The sequence below is a fragment of the Leptonychotes weddellii genome, chromosome 3, assembly GCF_054177405.1.
Source record: "Leptonychotes weddellii isolate Sample4059 chromosome 3, ASM5417740v2, whole genome shotgun sequence".
NCBI lineage: Eukaryota > Metazoa > Chordata > Mammalia > Carnivora > Phocidae > Leptonychotes > Leptonychotes weddellii.
The window spans coordinates 40480712-40504078 of NC_138371.1; the positions used below are offsets into that span (position 1 = coordinate 40480712).

Consider the following 23367-nt stretch of genomic DNA (forward strand, 5'->3'; position numbering starts at 1 on the left):
CCCTACAGTCTGCATTTGTGTGGTCAAAGCTAGGTCTCTATACTGTCCATGTTCCAAACATCAAAAAGGGGAACCAGAAGTCTAGGACAAGCGATTTTCTTTTAAGCAAATAAGGCGAAAGGCGCACGCATGACTCCAATTCACATTATATTGGTCAGAACTTGACATATGGCCACCTAGTTGCATAGGATGTAAGGAACTGATTGAATGGGTATTTGTTCAGGAAGGAGGGGAGATCAGATCTAACTTTAGGAGGGATACCACACCTACAAATTCCTGCCCCCAAATATAAGTATCTTAGAATACTTTAACTATGGTCAACCCCTTTCAATTTATATGATTTTGCTCAAAATTTTATTTTTGTCTTTTTTGGAGACCACTCAAAATAGATACTGTTATTTTTATATGGATGTTTACTTAGACTGACTGACATGTTTACCGATTTATATACACCCATTTTTGTCATTGTATAATTTTTTTGGCTGCATAATAAATTACCAGGAGCTTAGCAGCTTAAAACAACACTTACTTGTTAGCTTACAGTTCTGTATGTCAGAAGTCTTGCAAAGCAAGGTGGGGTTCTCTGCTAAGAGTATCATAAGGCTGATATCAAGCTGTCAGTTAGATTATGTTCTGATCAGGACGCCTTAGGAAAAATCCTCTTCCAAGCTCATTCTTCTTGTTGGCAGAATTTGGTTCCTTGGGGTTATATGACTGAGATCCCCCTTTCCTTGTAGTCATCATCCATTGGTCCATGTCAGCTCCTTTCCACATGGCCCCCATAGGCAGGTCACAGAATGAATGTACACTTTCAAGGCCATCCAGGGAGTGTCACTTTGACTTCCTCTTCTGCAACTGGTTAAAGATAAATATATATTAGCATATGCATATGCTAGCTTCTCAACTCCCTTTGAATTAGTCATATCATTTTACTGAGAAAATACAATCTTTGATACTTGTTCATTCTTATTTGTATGAGTTATGTTTTTTTAACATGTCTGGAAGTTATATACTTTAATAGTGGTAGCCAGTAAAAAAAGACAGGTAGCCAGAGTTGCCCTATTGTAAAAACTGCTGGTCATTCAAGACCTACATAGAAGAATGAGGGTCTGTAAACCAGACTTTTAGTGCCTCACTATTAAATATGAATAATGAATTTTAGCCTCTGATATATGAAAATACAGTAAAAAAAGAAATCAAATTAAGAGGAGACTAAGAGAATGCTGGGGGCAGAAGAAAACTCTAAAGAAATAACATTTAAATCTTAAAAAAAACTCAGTTCTGGGCAAGATGGAGTAAGCATATTCAACCCTATTTCTCTTGCTGATTACAATGAAAACTGCATGGACAAAATATATATGGCAATTATCAGACGACTCGGAAAGGTGGGGAAAAGACAGACAGACTAGCTAGGGACCACGGAAATTGAGAAATGACCTGTGTATGCTGTTTTGTTTGTTTTTTTTTGTTTGTCTCCTATATATGCAATGGGCACAGACAAAAACAAAACAAACAAAAACTCCCCAAAAGCCCCAAGGAAAACCCCACTCAAAGGACTGGGAAGAGGGTGGGTCTGCAGAATAGAATTCTTTTAGTATACCCTCCCAAGTGCAGGTAAATATCATGAAAGGTGCAGTGCACCTTTCCCTCCGTTCCAGACACTGGGGATGGAACCTTGTTGATAATTCCTACCCTGTACTAAGCAAAAGAGCAAAGAGCAGCATCTCGCCCTCTCCCAAATTAGAGAGCGGGAAAAGGATTAGAAAGAGGAGAGAAAAGGCACTCAACCTCACTAATCATCAGGGAAATGGAAATAAATAAAAATCACAATGAGATCACTTCCCACCTATTAAGATGACCATTTTTTTAAAAAACATTTAAAAAATAATAATTATTGGTGAGAATGTTGAGAAACTGAAAATTCTTTTATACTGTTGCTGAGAATGTAAAATGGTGCAGCTGCTATGTAGAACAGTATGGTGATTCCTCGAAAACAAAACAAAACAAAAACAAAACTACCATATGATCCAGCAGTCCCGCTTCTAGGTTATTTATCCAAAAGAATTTAAATCAGAATCTCAAAGAGATAGCTGTACTCCCATGTTCATTGTAGCATTGTTCATAATAGCCAAGAGGTGGAAAAAAACAAATACCCATCACAAATAAATAAAGAAAATGTGGTATATACACACAAAGGAGTATTATTCAGCCATAAAAAGAACAAAATTCTGTGATAGCTATAGCATGGATGAAACTTGAAGATATTATGCTGAGTAAAGTAATCAAATCACAGAAGGACAAATACTGCATGATTTTACTTATATGAGGTTTCTAAAGTAGTCAAGTTAATCAAAGCACAAAATAGGATGGCGGTTGCCAGGGGCTGGGGGGAGGAGTAAACGGAGAGCTCCTGTTCAAAGATATAAAGTGGCAGTTATGCAAGATGAAAAAGTTCTAGAAATCTGCTCTACAACATTGTTGTAATGGTAAATAATACTTTATACTTAAAAGTTTTTTTTTTTTAAGATTTTATTAATTTATTTGAGAGAGGCAGAGAGCCCAAGCAGGGGGAGCAGCAAAGGCAGAGGGAGAAGCAGGCTCCCCGCTGAGCAGGGAGCCTGACTCGGGGCTTGATCTCAGGACTCTGGGATCATGATCTGAGGCAAAGGCAGAAGCTTAACTAACTGAGCCACACAGGCACCCCTATACTTAAACGTTTGTTAGGAGGGTAAATCACATGTTATGTGATTTTCAACACAATTTTTTAAAAAAGTGGTCCAACATTTTTTAAGTGCTAAAAGAAAAAAAACAAAAACAAAACAAAACCCTGTAACCCAGAATTGTATAGCAAGTGAAAGGTGAAAAGCAATTCAACAGGGGCACCTGAGTGGCTCAGTCAGTAAGCGTCTGCCTTTAGCTCAGGTCATGGTCCCAGGGCCTTGGGATCGAGCCCTGCATCGGGCTCACTGCTCAGCGGAGAGCCTGCTTCTCCCTCTCCCTCTTCCTGCCACTCTGACTATCTGTGCTCTCTCTCTATCTCTCTGTCAAATAAATAAATAAAATCTTTAGAAAAAAAAAAGCAATTCAATGGGCAAAGGATAATACTGGAATAATCTGACAATTGCCTATGAGACAATCTCTACAGGGGGGGAGAGAGAGAGAAAGTGAGACTGAGATTGAGAAACTCAACCTAAACCTCCTCATTAAAAGCACTCTACTGGGGTGCCTGGGAGAGAAAAAATTTAGACAGGAGAGAAAAAAATTAGACAATGAAAGAATCCTTTTGGGTGGTCAATCATCTTAAAGAAGTTTCAGAAAAAGAGGAGAAATTAAATTGGGAAGAAAGTATCAAAGGAATACTACAAGAAACTTTCCCAAAACTAATCTCAAGCCTGAAATTACCCAATGAATACCCACTAAAATGAAAGAAGAAATCCAGAACAAGGCACATTATCATAAAATTTTAGAAAACTGGAAATACAGAGAAAGTCTTAAGAGATTCCTTAGAGAAACAAGTAATATGCAAAATGGCATTGGACTTCTCACCAAAAACATTAGCTTCCCATTACTACTAGGATAGATTAAGAGCAAAACCATTACATGGCCTAAAGGCTGTGCATGGTCCTAGACCTGCCCAGCTCTCGAGTCTCATACCATTTCCCTTTTTATTTCTCTTTAATTCAGTTACACTGGCTTATTTTCTCTTCATTCCACCTGCAAAGCATTTATACCTGTTGTTTCCTTCATATTGAAGACTCTTCTCATTTCAACTAGTTTATTTCACTCTTTCTTCACATCTCAGTTCAATTGTCCTTTCTTTACATTTCAGTAGTTATAATGTTTTTAGGGAAGTCACTGATCCAAATTCTCCTCCTATATGCTTACACAATCCTATATGCCACCCCACACAGTACTTACCTCAGCCATGATTTTATTTTTTCTATACTTTTATTAATCTTCAGATGTCATCTTATTTGAAATATTAGCAGTAGTTGATATTTCATCACTCTGTCCTCTTTAAATTTTTAAGATTTTATTTATTCATTTGAGACACAGAGATACTGAGAGAGAGAGAAAGCATGAGCAGGGAGAGAGGCAGAGGGAGAGGGAGAAGCAGGCTCCTCATTGAGCCAGGAGCCCGATGTGGGGCTTGATCCCAGGACCCTGGGGTCATGACCTGAGCGGAAGGCAGATGCTTAACCATCTGAGCCACCCAGGAGCCCCACTCTGTCCTCTTTAAAACATTGCCTTTGTTAGGCTTGCAGAATCCCACATGCTCCTTTTTCCCCTTAGGTTCCTGGATATTACTCCATCTCTTTTGAGATTCTTCCATACCTCCACAACTTTGGAATGTCAGAATGCCCCAAGGTCCACTCCAAAGCCTCTTTTATTTTCTACCTGCACTCATTCCAATGACTTCATCCTGTCTCAATGGTTTAAATACCATCTATAAACAAATGACTACCAAAATTAAGTTTATAGCTTGGATTTCTCTTCTGAGTCCAGACTTGAGTATCTCCTTGGATGCCAGCAAATCAAATCTTTTTAGACAAACATCATTTTTAATACAGCATTCAATATTTGATATTAAATATCAGTCTGAGATGACTTTAATCTATAAAAGCCCTCTGGATATCTCCAGCTGAGAGTAGATATTTGCATGAAAGTTGATGGTTATCAAACTGAGTTAGCCCAGAGAAAAACATTCAATTATATCTCAATACTGGAAGCTGAAAAAGGGGGAAAAATAACTTTGTATCCCTACATTAGGACAAGGACAGTGGTCTATCTTATTTACCATTATATATTTGGCATGTAGCACAATGATCGACATATAGAAGAATTAAATAAATAAATTTGACCTAGCCACTTAGTCTACTGTTGAAGACTACAAACTAAAGTGGAATGCAAGGCAATTCATGAAGGAAGAAAGCCAAATGGCCAATAAATATATAAAAAGATGACCAACCTAAAAAAAAATAAAGATGATCAACCTCAGGGCACCTGGGTGTCTCAGTTGGTTAAGCATCTGACTGCTGATTTTGGCCCAGGTCATGAGAACGAGCCCCACATCAGACTCTGCACTAAGTGGGGAGTCTGCTCAAGATTCTCTCTCTCCCTCTGCCCTTTCCCCAACCCTCTGCTCTCTGTTGCTCTCTCTAAATAAATAAATAAATCTTTTTAAAAAAAGATGATCAACCTCATGAGTTATCAAGAAAATGCAAAGTAGAGCCACAGAAAGATATACTTTCATGCTTGCTATAATTATAAAATTTTAAACTTTTTTTTTTTAAGATTTTATTTATTTGACAGAGAAAGACACAGCCAGAGAGGGAACACAAGCAGGGGGAGAGAGAGAGGGAGAAGCAGGCTTCCCGCCGAACAGGGAGCCCGATGCGGGGCTCGATCCCAGGACCCTGGGATCATGACCTGAGCCGAAGGCAGACACTTAACGACTGAACCACCAAGGCGCCCCTATAATTATAAAATTTTAAATATCTGACAATACTAAGTATTAGTAGGGATGTGCTGAAATAAACTTTTATATGCTGATGAATATAAATTGGCACAAATACTTTGGAGAGCAATTTGGAAATATCCTATGAAAATATGCATATCCTATGACCAGTATTTCCACTCATAAGCACATCATTCAAAGGAACTCTGCATAAGGGCATAACTCTTGCATAATGGCAAATGTGGAAAAATATTCATAGCACTATTGTTTAAAATAACAACATTTTGGGTAACCTAAATGGCCATTAACAGAATAAATGAGTAAATTGAGGGAGTATATTAATGCAATGGAATATTACTCAGCAGTGAAAACGAATGAAATATGTATGTGTTTCAATACAAATATATTGCATAAACAAATCATTGAGCAAAAAGGCAAGCTGCAAAAGAATACCTGGTGATAAAATTTACATTAAGTTTCAAAACATGCAAACCAATACCATATTGCTTAAGAGATACATATTTAATGAAAGTATTCTAAAAAATATGGGAATGATAAATATTAAATATAATAATCTTTGGAGGAATAGTGGAAGAGGATATAATCCAGGAATGTTACATACAGTTTTAACCCTGTTAACAATGTTTTATAAGTCTTAAGCTGGGTAGGAGATATGTAGGTGTTCATTATGTTATTCTTCAGGTTTCCTGAATCTTTTTTTGTAATTCTGAAATAGTTCTTAAATTTTTTTAGCAATTAAAAAAAACCTTACCACATATGTAAGTCTAATAAAAATGAGTACCTAAAACTTAGGTCAAAATGTCTATAACCTTAATTCAATGAAATTTAGCCATTTCTAATGATGGCAGAGAGGATGTGGGCAAGAAAGTAAAAATATAAACTGGTAATGTTTTTATGATACTTTTGCATTTGTATTTGTATATGACACACATGTAATATGTTGCAAAAGCCTTAAATATGTTTATACTATTTGACCCTACACATGTTTGGATAACATAAAAAAATTTCTGTGTGAATATTTCTAAATTTTTCTATAATAACATAATATTTGTATAATAAACTTTTTCTTAAAAGATGAAATTTAGAGTAAATAAAAGAAACTGAACTGGTGAAGTGAACTATTAGACATTATATAGAAACCTAATTCTAGCAATGCTTTTGCCTTAAAGTCTATTAATATATCAAAACCAGCTTTTGGAGGGGGTCTCTGTATGTCATAATTTTTTCTTTTTCATTCTTCTACTCTTAAACTTTCTGTACCCTTTTGTTTTAGATATGCTTATTGTACATAGTGCATAGCTGTATTTTGTCTAATCCAGTCAACCTTTGTTAACTAGTTAAAAATATTTAACTACAGCATTTAGTCTGTTCACATTTATCATAGTTACTGAAAAATTGTATTTACCATCTTATTTTTGCTCTTGTCCCATCTGCTTTGTAATTCTGTTTCTTTCCTTTCTTATCTACTTTTGGATTGACAAAGTGTTCTTTTATCATTTTATTTTTCTCCCTCAACTAGTATACTGTTCGTATTGTTTTGGCGATAACCCTGGTATTACCATTGTATCAGATGACCTGGTATTATCTAGTATTTGGTGCAAACTTATACAAGTTTTATATGAATATCTTTTATTCTCTTCCTGAACTACACAGGAACATCGCCCTTCTTTTGATATATATTCTGTTGCTCTCCAATATTTTACCTTTTTTATCATTAAATGTCATTACTTTTTTAGACAATGCTCTCTTTGTTCTTGTATCTCAAACCTTTTATCTGGGATCACTTCACCTCTGAATAAAGTACATCCATGAGAATTTCTTTCAGTCAAGTTCTGCTCATTAGAATAGAGATTATTCTCTATTCTATAGTGATAATTTTCTATTTTCACTCTTGTTTTTGAAGAATCTACACCTTTAAATCAGGTATAGAATTCAGAATGGTGGCTATTCTCTTTTAGCCCATTAGAGATACCATTCCAAAGTCTGTTTCTGTTAATAACAGTAGCTCCTTTAAAAGGAGCACTGGGTGTTATACGCAAACAATGAATCATGGAACACTACATCAAAAACTAATGATGTAATGTATGGTGATTAACATAACATAATAAAATTAAATTGAAACAATCTATGTGTAGATTTGTATTACCACTAATATATAAAAGTAAGACAATATATATTGACCAAAGCTTTTCAGGAATCATATATAAACGATTTTGTAATCTTCTTCCCTGTCACCTAAGCCCTAATGCTCTACTGCATATTTGGAATATAACAAATTGTTCTTGAAAATAAAGTTCTCCTATAAGAGGTATTAAAAAAATAATAATAAAAAATAAAAGTAGTTTGTCTTTGTTTTTGTTTTTCTGACGTTACACTCTGATCTATCTAGGTATATTATCAGTTCAGGGAAGTACTAGTTTTGCAACAGGAAAACTAAACACTCAGTAGTTCAATATGATAGGTAACAATCTAGGCTGCCTATTCCAGGTTGATAAGTGGGCTCCCACCCCACATTGTTATTCAGGAACCCAGGTTCCTTCCATCTAGTTTTCCTGCCATCCCATGGTCAAAATCATGTTATAGGCATATTCTTGCTCCGGTTTACAGGAAGTTGGAAAGAAAATAGAGGTCGCCTGTTTATTTCTTAAGGTACCCAGCTGAAAGTATATGTAAACACAAATCATTGAGCAAAAAGGCAAGCTGCAAAAGAATACCTGGTGATAACAGTATATAATCTATATAAATAGGTAAGAAATTAGGCAATAAGTCACACTAACCATAAGGGAGACTGGAAAATATAGAGTAGTTGAAAAGTCATGACTCTGGTGCTTCCATTATTAAGCAAGAAAAGGAAACTGAAATTGGTAAATGCCTAGCTGTTCTTTCCAGTCTACCTGCAGATTCCCTTTACTTATTTTCCATGGGATTATCTGAGCTATCTAATCTGTGGTATTTTTTATAATTTCTGTGAAATTCTTAACTATCCATTGTTGTAATAGAAATTTTTAAGACTATTATAGATTCATGTGAAATCTTAACAAATAACTCAGCAAGATCCCATGTACCTTTACCCAGTTTCCACTAATGGCAACATCTCGCAAAACTATAGTTTGATATCAAAACCAGTATACAGACATTGATACAATCCACCAATCTTACTCGGATTTCCCCAGTTTTACTTGTACTTATTTGTGTATTTATTTCTACACAATTCTATCACATGTATAAGTTTGTGTGTTCACCATCACAGTTAAGATACAGAATAGTTTCTTTATAAGAATCCTTTGTGTTGTTCTTTTATAACCACTCCCACCTCACTCCTCTCATCTCTAACTCCTAGTGATCAATAATCTTTTCTTGGGGCACCTGGGTGGCTCAGTCGTTAAGTGTCTGCCTTCGGCTCAGGTCAATGATCCCAGGGTCCTGGGATCGAGCCCCACATCAGGCTCCCTGCTCGGCAGGAAGCCTGCTTCTTCCTCTCCCACTCCCTCTGCTTGTGTTCCCTCTTGCTGTGTCTCTGTCAAATAAATAAAATCTTAAAAAAAAAAAAATCTGTTCTCCATTTCTAAGATTTTGTCTTTTGAAAGAGTTCTATAAATGAAATCGAACAGTATGTAACATTTTGGGACTATTTCCCCCCACTCCCCTCAGGGTAATTCCTTGGAGATTTAACGAAGTTGTTGCATGTATCAATAATTCCTTTTTATTACTGAGTAGTATTCTATGGATATACCAAAGTTTGTTTAACCATTCTCCCACTGAAGGACATCTGGGGTGTTTCCAAAACAGTGTATAATGGGTTTATACCACTGTATTATAATTGTCCAGGTTTTATTAAAAAAAAAAAAATCCAATATACATAGTGAGGCATCTTACATAGAGCTCTTTTGAAATTTTTTAAATGGCTTTTTATGTAAAGAGTTAAGATGGTTTAGTTTAGTTAATATAGTATAGTTTAGTCATTTTTAAAATGACAAATACATGCTCATTGTAAAAGTTCAAACAATATCAAAATACATAACAAAGTACATTGATTAAAAAGTAAATGTCCACCTTTATCCCCCAGTGCTAACATCTCTCTTCTCTTCTCAGAGGTGAATAATGTTAACAGTTTAAGGTGTATATGTATTGTGGATCTGGTCAGATTTAAAAGTTTTTCAGTTGATTATTTTTCATTTGAGAGGACTCATAGTATCTGCTAGTATTTTCTTTTGTAATATTAGTATTGCTTACATTTCTTCCTTTATAATAATTTTGAAAATGAAAAAATAGGTAGCATCTTTAATTCCTGCTTTTAGTGTTTCTAACTTGAACACATTCATATATTTTAATAGGTTTTTCAGCAGTTTTCATTGTTTATATTAGATTGATAAAATTTTCTATGAAAACACTAATGTTCTTCCATTTGTATGAAAATTCATTATCAAAATACAACAATATAGTTTTAAATATGTCCTAGTTGAGTCTGACACTTTGTTTATAAACACCTTAAAAAGCAAAAAACCTTGGAATAATGAGGTAGATGAAATCTACCTATTGAATTCTGACCTATTGAATATATAAGCTTTAGAGACCATTATATAAAGTAAATATATTTTTTCCTGGAAAAGAATGACATATCTTTTAGTATTAAAACAAACAAACAAACAAGCTGTTCTTTGACTAGTATGCTAGAGACAGTTCCACTTGAATTAAATTTCACCAAGACCAATAAACTAATGTTAAACATACTCCTAACCTCTGAAGCCAGTATGTATGGTAGTGTCTGGCACAGCTGATATGGTCCTTTGGGTAGAGAACATGCTCAAGCTCCCTCCTCTTTTGCCTGGCTCTCCACATTTCCCAGGGAATAATCATTAATTTAATTAGTCATATTCCAAAGCAAACACTGGGCTATGCATGTGTGGAAAGATTGTGGGTGTGGGTCTCTCCCTCCCTTCTCTTCTATAAGGCTGGAATTGGTAGGAGGACCTGATTAGAAGTAGTTGGATTTAGGAACATAGTTTGACAACACCCCCCCTTATGTCTTATGTATTAAACTGCCTCAAACCCAAAGAGGTCAGAATTTGGGCATTTATAAGTATTGGCCAAACACAGTACTGGCCAAAGACTGGGCAAACTCCAGCATCAACTTCTAAAATTTGGTGTAGGTTGGAGTGCAAAGCTGGGCATTATTTGCAATGGAAAATAGAACAGGCATGAATTTTTGATCTAGTTTGGAATTGGAGTTAATCAATAGCCTCTTACTGATTTCAAAATAGGCATCTCTGTAGGCCTGTTATACTTTTATAAAAAATAGTAGGGAATATCAAGTGAGCAGCCACACAGAGGTGGGGATAGGGACCTTAATATCTTGACCTTAATGCCCTCTGGTTAGCCACGTGGTAGGTCTCAGTCAAGAAAACAAAAGCTGTCTGCATCAGTGTATTTCTTTTTAAAAACATAGTCTCTGCCAAAAGTTAACAAGCCTTAGTTAGTGTCCAATTATGCTAATGTATCCTCATCTCTGGAAAAAGCAAGAATCTTCTCTTTCAAAGGAAAGCATCTCTCTTCTGCTTTACCATAAGATTGGATCCTAGCAATCACTGGATTAACAGATTAGAAATAAAAGTGTGTGTGATGGGAGGCAGGGAGGGGTAAGGGAACTCTACAGCTCTTTTTTTCTTTCAGCTCACTCCACCTCTTTGCTCTTCCTGAGTTTATTCATTTATTTTAAGTGGCTGACTAAGACATATATTATACTCCAGTTTATCTGAGAACTCTAGCTCTATATTTGGAGTTTCAGATACAAGATAATCTAATAATGAGATGGATTTGGATTTTTCCACTCGCAGTTGTCTCTTATATGTATACTATTCCTCAGGAACCTTACAAGGATGGTTAGTTTACCCAAAGCAAGATTTAGGCACCTGGGTCTCTTGAGCTAATACCTAACAGCAGGTGTTCAATAAATAGTAATTATTAGTTAATGATCAAACATATAGTATGTACCAAAGATAGAAATTAATATAAGATCAGTTTGGAATGGGTTCTGCCAAGGCAAGTTGAGCTCTGACTAAATAAAAAACATACTTGCATTCTTTTTTCTTTTTCATTCTTTTTGATGCCTATAGGCAGAAGTGGCTCAGTAGTATTTTCGTGTGAAAAGAATGTGAAAAAAAATCTATGCAAATGTTACATTAAAATTCTTTTCATTTTATGAAGGGACCATTGAATATAATAAGTAATGATACCACAAATATTTCTGGGTATGTATTTTTTCAGTTCAAATGAATATAACATTATCTACTCTCTCCAATAAAGAAATTATAAATGGATTTTTAAGCTAATGAATCATGAAATATTTTTGTTGAGTTATAAGTGAACCAAATGGTCATATTTATTTTAACACCTGGAAGAAGTCAGGATGTGCACAGCTGGCTGTTAGCTTGTCACACATTCCTAAGTTTACAATTACTACTAGTGTTCTCAAAGTCCACTGACAAACAGTTGCAGGTGGCCAAGATGTTTTTGTGTAGAAACAGCTTTACTCAGCAAAATCTAATAATGTATCAATAATAGCATTTACTTTGGAAACTATCAGTATTTAAGAATGGCAATTTTCAAATATTTTCTTAAAATTATTTAAAGCATGCTTGGGACTGCTAATGATAAATTTATAAATATTGCTCAAATTTTTTAAAAAATTCAGTAAATAAAAGAACATTTAAGAATACTGTCAAAGGAAAAAAAAAGAATACTGTCAAAGAAAAAGTTAACTTGTTAAATAAAGTCTATTCGATCTATTTCTTACAGTGGAAATAGCCACATCCTTATACTATAAAGGGTTATCTATATAATTCATTTTCTAGAGCATTATTTCTACATGAAATGCAACTAGTATTCCAGAAGAGGGGAATAAATATCATTTTATAGAAGGATCATTTTCAGGTTTTTAGATGATATTCAAAAGCTAAATTTCTATATTAATTTAAATTGTTTTTTTTAATTTAAATTGTTTCATATAATTATTTTTAAATTTCCATTAAATATTGATAGGAAATATTTACAAAGTGTATAACATGTAAAGAATCACAAAAACAAATATTTACATACCATCTCTCAGTTTAAGAAAATAACATTACCATTGTAGTTCTTTGTGCCTTTTCCTGAACTCATTTCCCTCCCCTTTGCCCCTCTGAGGCAAACACTTTCCTGAATTTTGTCTATTTCATTTTCTTGCTTTTCTTTAGGTGGTACCACATAAGGTTGCCTCCCTAATCAACTATTGTTTACTTTTGAATATTCTAAACCTTATGTAAATGAAATAATACAGTAAGTATTCTTTGACACTTATTTTGTTCAACACTGTATTCCTTAGATTCATCCAAGTTATTGCAGGAAGCTGTAATTCATGCATTTTTATTGCTATATATAATTACATCATATAAAAGTACTGCACAGCATCCATTCTGTTATTGATGGACATTTGGCATGTTCCCAGTTTTTGCTATTACCTAGTGTTACTAACAACGATTTTGCACAACTCTCTTGGTTCACATATCCAAGAGTTTCTAATGTATATGTATATAGAGATATATACACACACACACATATTTATAAATGTCAAATTTATATGTAATATACACATTATTTTATCATTATATCAAATTATTCTCTAATTTGGTTTTTACCAATTCATCCTTTCACCAGCAGTAAGTATTCCAGCCATTCTATATCCTTGTAAATACTTGATATTCTCAGACTTTAAATTTAAGCCAATATGGTAAGTTTATTAGCAGTATCTATCTGTGGTTTCAATTTGCAATTCTTCAATTACCAATGAGGTTGAGAAATTTTTTAATTGCTTAACAGTCATACTGATAACCTCTTATGAAGTGCTTCTCCAAGTCTCTTGTTCATTTTCCTTTGGAGTTGCTTGTCTTTTCCTCAACTGAACAGGGAAGAGTTATTTATTCATTCTAAACATTAATCCTTTGTCAATTATATGTTGCAAATACCATTTCTCAATGGCTTGTCTTTTTACTTTTTGTGTCTTTTGATCAACAGTTCCTAATTTTAATGTAGAAATATTTAACCATCTTTTCCTTGTTCAAAACCATTTTCATGCTGTTATCACATATGAAAAAGTCTACTTCAGAAGCTAAAAACCTGTACTATAGAAATTGAAAAAATGTCATAGTTGTTCTATCATCTACTTTAAAAATTAAACAACAGATATTCATATGAAAAATTGTGATTCAGACAAAGGGCTAGTTGATTGTTTTTTCTGGGTTTGGTGGCAGTTGATATATTAACAAATTATTTGCTGATAAATCTGGAGCTACAAAAAACACACACACACAGGTTTCTAAAAAGTTTTCTATAACATCACTTAACTCAGTAAAATACTGGTAAGTATTGGTTGTAAGGGACACTTTTGTTAACACCTGAATTAATAATGGAGATGATGCCATTTATTTACCAAAAGGGATATATATGTATAAGCATAGAAAGTTCTATGTATTGGGAGTTTAGGTGGGTGAAAAGAGGGATTTGTTTTTATTTTTCACATCCAATCTTTCTGTAGTATCTGAACATTATAACATAAGCATGAATTACCTTTATAATGAAAAACATGTCTGATATTCTTCAAGCTGAATTTAAATTTATTGTAAAAATATTAAAGTAAAAATGGTATGAAATTTATGATCTTATTATAGTGTAACAGAGAGTAATTTTGTCATGTTTGTATGTAAGATTTGAGTCTTCTAACAGCTCTTAAAAGTATACTAAGAAAAATAAGTTAAAAATGCTGAAATGTTATCAGTTGAAAATATACCATTATTTTAAAGAATTTTTTGAAAGATCTCTAGATAGACTGTGGATCCTATTATTTCCAAAATATAGAGGCAGAATATATCAGCACTAGAAGTCATTTGTGAACATAACTTATATCCAAACTTAGAAAAACATAAAAATTATAATTTTTGGCAAGAAAACAAAGCAAATGGCTAACAGTGATATTCAGATATCTATCTGGTATTAAGTTAGAGCTATGTTAATTTTCTGAGTTACCTTAATTTTTAAGATACTTGCACTGGATTAAGTTTTTAAAATACCCTCAGTGAGAAAACTGAATGGGAAGAAATCAGAGAGGGAGACAAACTATGAGAGACTCTGGACTCTGAGAAACAAACTGAGGGTTACAGAAGGGAGGAGGGTGGGGGCACATGGTACCTGGGTAATGGGTATTAAGGAGGGTGCGTGCTGTGATGAGCACTGGGTGTTATACACAACTAATGAATTGTCGAACACTACATCAAAAACTAATGATGTACTGTATGTTGGCTAACTGAACATGATAAAAAAAAAATTAAAAAAAAAAAGACCCTCAGTGGATTGATTCAGCAAAGATATGAACTCTTTTAAAGCTTCTCTTCTGGGTGCCTGGTTGGCTCAGTCAGTTAAGCGTCTGCCTTTGGTTCAGGTCATGATCCCAGAAACCCAGGATCGAGTCCCATGTTAGACTCCCTGCTCTGCAGGGAGTCTGCTTCTCCCTCTGCCCCTCCCCTCACTTGTTCTCTCAATCTCTTGAGCTCTCTCTCTCAAATAAATAAGTAAAATCTTTTTTAAAAAAAATTTAAAGTTTCTCTTTCTGTTTCTGATAAATATTGTGTTCTTAAATCACATCCCAATAAGAATTTGCTAGCTGAATAAGTTAAAGAGAAAGCTTCTAGAGGCCAGAAATACGTAATTCATACACCAGTAATAAATATACCCAGAAAAGTAGAACTGCATCATCTAATTCTGATCAAGGATGCAGAGATCATTTTTGCTGATAATGTTTGAATATTAGAAAAGTCACTGATGGTCAACAGAACTGCAATATTCTAAATCAATTTATATGAGATATGCCAACAGATGTCTGCAAAAAAATAATAATTAAGTAAACTGAATTAGTCACTATGATAAAAATGATGCAAAGGTGTGTTATTTGTAACAGAGTTAAAACAATACTTATTTAATATTCAAATACAATGTAATTTAATGTTTATATATTTCTAAGGTTTCTCACATAAATACAGCAACAAACCAGGAGAGAAGTTTGGTCAAACCATGTTACCGATGTTTTAATTTGCAAAATAAAATTTGATGAAGTAGGTGTACCTCTTAGCAGCTCATACCAAGAAGGTAAGGAAAAAAGGACTTGGCAGAATATTCCTTTTGCTTCCAGAAATACCTGACCTGAACTATGTCTCTTCTCTTTCTCTTGCCTTCCCCCTAACCTTGATCCCCAACTTGATGATTTCACTACTATATCTTTACCCAACCTCTCTGTCTCAACATACATTGCTATCTTTTTCAACCATCACCTTGAATTTCTAACCCTCCAACAATGTTTTCATTTTGGTAATGCACTTGTGTGCTTCATTCATTCGTTCAACATCACAAACAATATACAAACAAAAGGTGTAGCGTAGTAGTTAAGAGCTGGACTCTGAACCCAAATGCTTGTTTGTATCTTGGTTCTGCCAGTTATTTATTAGCCATTAGACCTTTGGGAAAGTCACCTAACTTCTGTACATGTTTCCTTATCTGTAAAAATGAGGGTGTCAACAATACCTATCTCATAGGTCATTATGAGGAATGAATGAATCAATATTATGTAGAAGTCTTATAAAGTGTAGTAAGAATTATATAAATGTCAGTTGCTTTTATCAATATTATTGTTGTTATTTGAGCACTTACGTGCCAAGCATTCTATTACATATTCAGATTATATTAGTAAACTAGATAGACAAGACTCTTGGGAAAGTCTTTTCAGGTGCAAACTGTCCCCCCATTTCCCTATCTCAGAGTCATAACCAGGACAGAAAGTCTGTGGCTAGGGATGCCGTCACATTGGTAGGCACCAAAAATGTGAAGCCATCAAGAAAAGATACAATTCCTAGGACTGGCATAGATAACAAAGCCACCTGACCACTTATTTCTCATTTCTGTTGCTATTATTACATTCTTGTCCTCTGTTTTGACATTAATTCTAGCTCATGTTTTCTTCCTTTCCATCACTACAGTCTACCATTTATTTTCAAGGCAAAAGTTCTTAAAAAGATACATGCCTGTAATTATCCTATAGCTGCACATCCTAAGTAAGTGGAAATATCCTTCCTCAAAATGATCATAAAAATAACTGTAATGGGCTGGTTTTAGATATTAAAATGTTGCTCTTCCCATTGTCTATTGTTAACCTTCACTTACCCATTTCTTCTCATTTATAAATTTTGCCCTCAGGAAATAGAGCAGATAAAAAAAAGAGCTGATTTCTTGGCTTAGAATTTTAAAATAGAATCTTCATAGTATGGTTTTATTTCTAAGATCTAAGTACTCACTCAAGGAGAAATATTGTTTTGTTTCAATTCCCAATGGCATCTGACTTGGAAGATCAGAAGCTCAAGCTCTGAGGACATATCATTGACCACCTTAGCGCAGGGGAAGAAACAGGAGGCCAGCCTAAGCCCCTTTCTTGTTTTAAGCAAATGTTATATTAAAAACTAAGATAAGATGATTCTCTAACCTTAGACTTTTAGGCCTCGGAAGGGCATTTGGGGAAATATTTTGGGACAGTGAAATAAATATAAGTCATAGCTATTTGGCTTACCTACAGATGTTACTTCCTTACTGTGTGGTTTTGGCTTTCAAAGTACTTAAAGCATTTACCAAAGGATTAAAGAGTTAAATGTAAAAATGAAACCATAAAAGAACTAGCAAAAATATAAACCAATACTTAAATAATCTTGGGGTGAAAAAGATGTTTCTAAGTTTAACACTGAAAGTATACTAAAAATTTTTTTTTATCTTTTTCACTGAATAAAAATTTAAAATTCATATGACAGTAAAAATATCATAAATTAAAATTGTTGCAGTACTTTGTTATGCATATGCTATATATATGTTAACATGCTATATATGTTTTATATGGAAGAACATTTAAACTAAAAAATAAAGGCCTTAACAGAAAAAGTCAAAGAGCAATATAAGGCAATTCATAATTAAAATGACACTATAAATTTAATATATTAACTTGTAAAGACATGCTCCTCGCATGTTTCTTGGAGTGGGTTATGTGTGTGTATGTGTGTGTATAAAATAAATATGTATGTGAATACATAAAAAATAAGTAGAGCCCATAAAAGTACAGACTCATATTCATAGTGGGTATTGCTGGGGAGTAGAACTACATGTACTTTTTATTTTGTTCTCTGTATTAAAGTTTCTTTTTTGGGGGGGTGGGTGGAGTACATGTTACTGTAGCAATAAGAAAAAAACTCACTTTAAAGAATTAAATGTACAAAACTAAACTTCAAAGGAAGATAGAGATGTACAGAAAGCCCTATGTCCTCTGAGCTGTAGCAGAGACAAAATAATTCTTCTTCTGATATGAATCTCATTTTCTGAATGTGTGAAAACTAAGACTTGGTAAAAAAATATTTTGTAAATTGTGAATTAATTTCTTCCTCTATTAACTTTCAGGATTTCATTTGCTGATATACGGTGAAGTCAAGAATGCTAAGCATTTTTAATTTTCCCAACTTACAGCAATTAATATTAACAAATTGATATTTATATACTGCTACAATGTATTTACCACCATGGTAAGTTCCACTGGAGGTAAACAAGGGTACTTATTATATGTTAAATATTTAATAATCCAAGCTTTGCACCAAGTCAGTCTGGCATGACCCAACAAATAATGATGATTTGGTAAACTTCCTGAGTCAAGAATCTCAGCAACATAAACATTGTTTCAAATTTCCTTGGTAAACTTCTTAGTCAAGAATCTCAGCAACAGGGCGCCTGGGTGGCTCAGTTGGTTAAGCGACTGCCTTCGGCTCAGGTCGTGATCCTGGAGTCCCTGGATCGAGTCCCGCATCGGGCTCCCTGCTCGGCAGGGAGTCTGCTTCTCCCTCTGCCCCTCCCCCCTCTCATGTGCTCTCTCTCATTCTCTCTCTCTGAAATAAATAAAATCTTAAAATAAAATAAAATAAAATAAAAAGAATCTCAGCAACATAAACTCACTGTTTCAAATTTTCATGTAACGTGCTATCTTCAATAAAGATAATACTATTGGTCCACCATCAACAAAATATACACTTTTGAATAACGGTAAAAGATTTATTCTTCACACAAATTTGAAAACTCTGGTTAGAATCAGAAATCAACAATGAGCTAACTTAATTTATATAGGGTTAAATCTGTAATAGTCATTTAATAATGATGATGCTATACAACTAACATTTTTTGAGTGCTTAATACTTTCCAGGTACCAAGCTAAGCACTTAATCATTATCACTATTTAACTTCTTGAAAACTTTAGGCTCAGACATTATGCAACTTGCCCAAGGTCACATAGCTAATATGGGGATTCCAACCTACTGCTGTCTGGCTAGTAAGTGCCACATTGCGTCTTCATTAAATATTTTATACATTTAGCTACTAAGCAAATACTAGACTAAATGGCAATGATTTAAGCACTAGTAAAATAGTTTAAAATCATATACTTGTAAAAAATTATGTGAATATTTAATAATCCATGCTTGAAAACTATACAGAGCCAACAAAGTGCAAAAAATACAGACAATAGTCACACATCAAGCCAAAGCATATAAAAATGGATAGGATGAAACTTAAGCGATCAAACTAATCTTTTTTTCTGTTACTAGTTCTTCATATATATAGCAAAACAAAAATTCAACTGTTAGATCTAATAATTGGTGCATCGTTAAATTTGTTAACTTTGGGGAACAAAAGAAAATAATTTCTCATTCCTAGGTACTTTTGTTATGCTTGATCACTTAATCCTTAACTAATCAGAAATTTCATGAGATTAGGTATCATTCCTCCATTTTTAGAAAAAGAAAATAAACTGGGGTTCAGAAAGTCTGAACAATTCATATATAACTGATAAATGACAAAGTTATTTGCTTCAAGGTCTAAATGACCCCAAAGTTGCACTAGGCATAGGCTAATGCCAATGTAGGAAAGCACAATTAGTAATAATGAGCTGTACTTTAAAGTAATGTTTATGTGTGTTGATCACAGATTACTACACTTATATAACTAAATTAGAGATCAAGCTAGCTTTCTGGCATGAAATGCAAGACTCAGGCATGAAAACATTTGCAAAAGTGTATAAATCATTTGCCTTTTTTTTTTTTAATTCTCTACTTGAAGATTTAAGAAAGAAATAACTCCTTGATCAAAATACATGCACCCATTTTCCATGACTAAAAATCTAGTAATATAAGATAAATTCAGATTATTTCAGAATTTTGGACTGAAAAGATTTTAAAAGCTAAAAGGAAAAACAGGATGTTTAAGATAAATATCTGAAAACAGACATTTTAGCTTCTACTTTTTTGCATCACAACATTCAATACTCCAACAAAGCCAACATTTTCAGGTTGTTAAATCAAAATCCTCTCTCTTAAATACTTCTTTTAAGAAGTAGGAATTTAGAAACACATCACAGTGAACTATCTTGGAAGGTTCATAGCACCTACAATCGTTTCATATAAAATCAGAAATAGAAGCATTTTTTTTAACACTACATTTATGCTATTTTTATGCTACATATTATATTCTCACCATCCTTTAAAGTTCCTACTTCATAGAATCATAGATTTTAAAGTTATTTAAGACCACCTAGTTCAATAACTTCATTTTCATAAAGGAGGAAATTAAGATCCAGAGATATCTGACTAATTTCTCCATGACTGTTTTGTTGTGAATTAGTGCTGGAGTAGGGAATGAACCCTAGATTTCCTGATATAGAGTCCAAAACTTACTACATTACACCACCATACCACCTTCATTTCTATTTTGGATAGTGTCAAGTAGTAACTATAGCATATTTAAATCCTGGGTCCCCAAGCAAACATTTCAGAAGTCCCCACTCTTCTATTGAGGAAGTTAAACATAATCTTAAAGTGGATGAGTACTTAATATTTATTCTAAATGTATACTGGTCAGGTACAACTTCTGAATAAACAGTCTCCTGATAAAAGGGGTGCAGATTATTAGTGGCCCCACCTACAATGTAAAGTACTCTTAGAGAATACTTAAAACAGTAATGACATATTTGGATACTTGTTTACAATTTACAATGTCATTTCACATATTATCTTAGCCAAAGACTCTCAACTGTTTGTTTTTAAAAATCTATATTATTGAAATATAACTTAAATACCATAAACCAAAGCAAAACCCATTTAAAGTGTTTGGTTTGAGGTTTTTTGGTTGTAGTTTTTGACTTAAGACAACAAAGATTTAGTAGCAGTGTATGTGAATAGGTATTTGGGAGTGCTTAGTTGGATGCTTCTGGCTCCAACTCTCTTATAAAGTTGCAATTAGGTTGTCAGCCATGGTATAGAGTAACCTGAAGGTTTGAATGGGGCTGGGCATATGCTTCTATGATGACTCACTTACTTGGCTCTTGGAAATAGGTCTTAGGTCTTCTAACCACACTGACCTCTTCACTGGGCTGCTTGAATATCCTCACAATATGTCAGCTGGATTCCCCAAGTTCAATGAGTTCTGAAAAACATACACCTGCATAACCACTTATAATCAAGACACAGAACATTTCTTTCATCCAAATAGTTCTTTCAGGAACCTCACCTCACTTGTGCCCCCAGAAGAGGTGTTTTTGTTGTTGTTGTTGTTGTTTGCATTACTTCATGAAACCTGTTGCAGTCATAGACATATATCCATATACTGGGTTACCATATAAACTTATTTCTTGCTATGCAGTTCGTAACTCTGCATTAGAGGGATGAAAGACCTTCAATATGCATATGAGGAAAGGCAGAATGGAAGGTTAATCTTCCCAACAAACTTGCTCTAATGTAAGCTGCTTAGAAATGGTAACATTCTCCAGTTTTAAAATTTTTCTTCATCACTTTGTTGACCTGGAATTCCTGCTCCTGTTCAAGATGCTGTTCTAGTTTGGCTTTCTTCTGTTGCAAATGCATCAGTTTTCTGGAAAGCTCATTAGTGAGGAACTCTTCTTCCTTCTTGTAATTTACAACAAGGGTATCCTTGCAGAAAGAGAAACTTGGCTTTCTATTACTGTTGATAAGTTTGTATTTTCTAGAACTTCATGTAAATGGAATCACAGAATATAACTTTTGTGTAGGGCCTCTTTCACTCTACATGTTTTTGAGTTTCATTCCTGTTGTATGTATTGCTAGATCATTCCTTTTTATTGCTGAATAGTGTTTTGTTGCATGGAAATACCACAAAAATTATTATTAAACTTTGAATTTTACCAATAAAAGATTATTGGACTTTTGTCTTGCTATGTGAAAACCTACATAATACCCTTATTGTGCAAAGTCTAAAATATTTGCTACCTAGACCCTTAAAGAAAAAGTTTGCGGACCTCAAACTAGCTGAATGGTCATGAGCTGAGAGCTTGATAGAAATGCAGAATCATCAACAATACCCTAGAACTATTGAATTAGAAACTGGATTTTAGGGACGCCTGGGTGGCTCAGTCGGTTTAAGCGTCTGCCTTCGGCCCGGGTCATGATCCCAGGGTCCTGGGATGGAGTCCCACATCGGGCTGCTTGCTCAGCAGGGAGCCTGCTTTTCCCGCTCTCTCCCTCTGCTTGTGCTCTGTCAAATAAATAAAATCTTAAAAAAAAAAAAAAAAAGAAACTGGATTTTAGCAAGATCTCCAGATAATTCATATGTATATCAAAGTCTGAGAAGCCCTGTTTTCTTTTTCTTACAATTCTAACAAGAAACAACATATATTGTATATGTAAAAGTGTATGAGCCCGTGCATGTGTGCATGTATGCATTGATAAGCCTAGAATCATTCATATCTATGACTTTCAGAAAATTATTACTGGTATCTAAAATAAACTCATAAAAAACAAAATATGGAGGTATATGCAGGTTGAAAAGTCTTATTTTAAAATTTTTTAGATATAAACTGTTCATTATTTTACAATCTTAAGAGTATAAAATAATTTTAAAAATTCCTTGTTAGAGCAATTTCCAAAAGAACAAATGTAGCACAAATAAAAACCGTTCTGTCTTCTGTACAAGGATGTACCAGTGATTAGTAGAGATTAACAGATGATCATCTTCATGCATGTGATCAACAAGACCAAAAGGTCAACAGGGTTTTAGTTTACCATATGCTGCAAAATTCATGCTGCAAACCTACTTGGCATGTGCTTTCATTATACATCCTTCTTAATCAACAAATTAGAAGTTAGAGAACAAATCATTCACTTACATTCCTATTAACATTTGTTTAGTAAGTACAGGAATATGAAGATTTTTCTCTTCTTTATGTAAAATAGCATGATAAAGATATTTTCAAAACCAGAGAGAACTAATTTATATGTAATTATTTTAAATATGCTATAAGCAGTAAAAAATGACATTTTATTACTAAACTCAGATTTACAGTTTGTAATCATCTCATATAACCAACAGCTGTAACTTTTTGGGTTTCTTAGTTAACATTTGAAACTAAATTATATTTATGTAACTACCATTTTAGATAAAGAGTTTCATACTTTCACTGATTTAATTCTATCAAATCTAAGTTACTATTTGAGACTCAATAAAATTCTGCAAAATAAAGAAAACTTTAAATTTCTATTACATATTTATTTCATTAATGCTAGCCAGAAAATAGCAATTTCTCCTTTTCAAACAATCTTTTCCAGAATTTCTTGATTCACTTTGTATCTTTTTGCACACATGTTAGTTCTAAATATATATCTGAACTCTAAATGACTTCTGTTCATATTAATAGTCCATAACAAGCTATTAAATCTTCCTTACAACAAGCAACAATATGCCAAAACACTTGCTCTGTATTTTGG

At 33.8% G+C, this 23367-nt stretch overlaps 1 long non-coding RNA gene across 1 annotated transcript; it reads right to left on the reverse strand.

Annotated features, from left to right (window-relative positions):
- Positions 1-320: 320 nt before the first annotated feature.
- Positions 321-22373, reverse strand: LOC115943914 (uncharacterized). Its single transcript, XR_004078490.2, has 3 exons — positions 21140-22373; positions 20948-21055; positions 321-855 (listed from the first exon to the last, which is right to left on the reverse strand). It is a non-coding gene; the product is annotated as an uncharacterized LOC115943914 (long non-coding RNA).
- Positions 22374-23367: the final 994 nt, after the last annotated feature.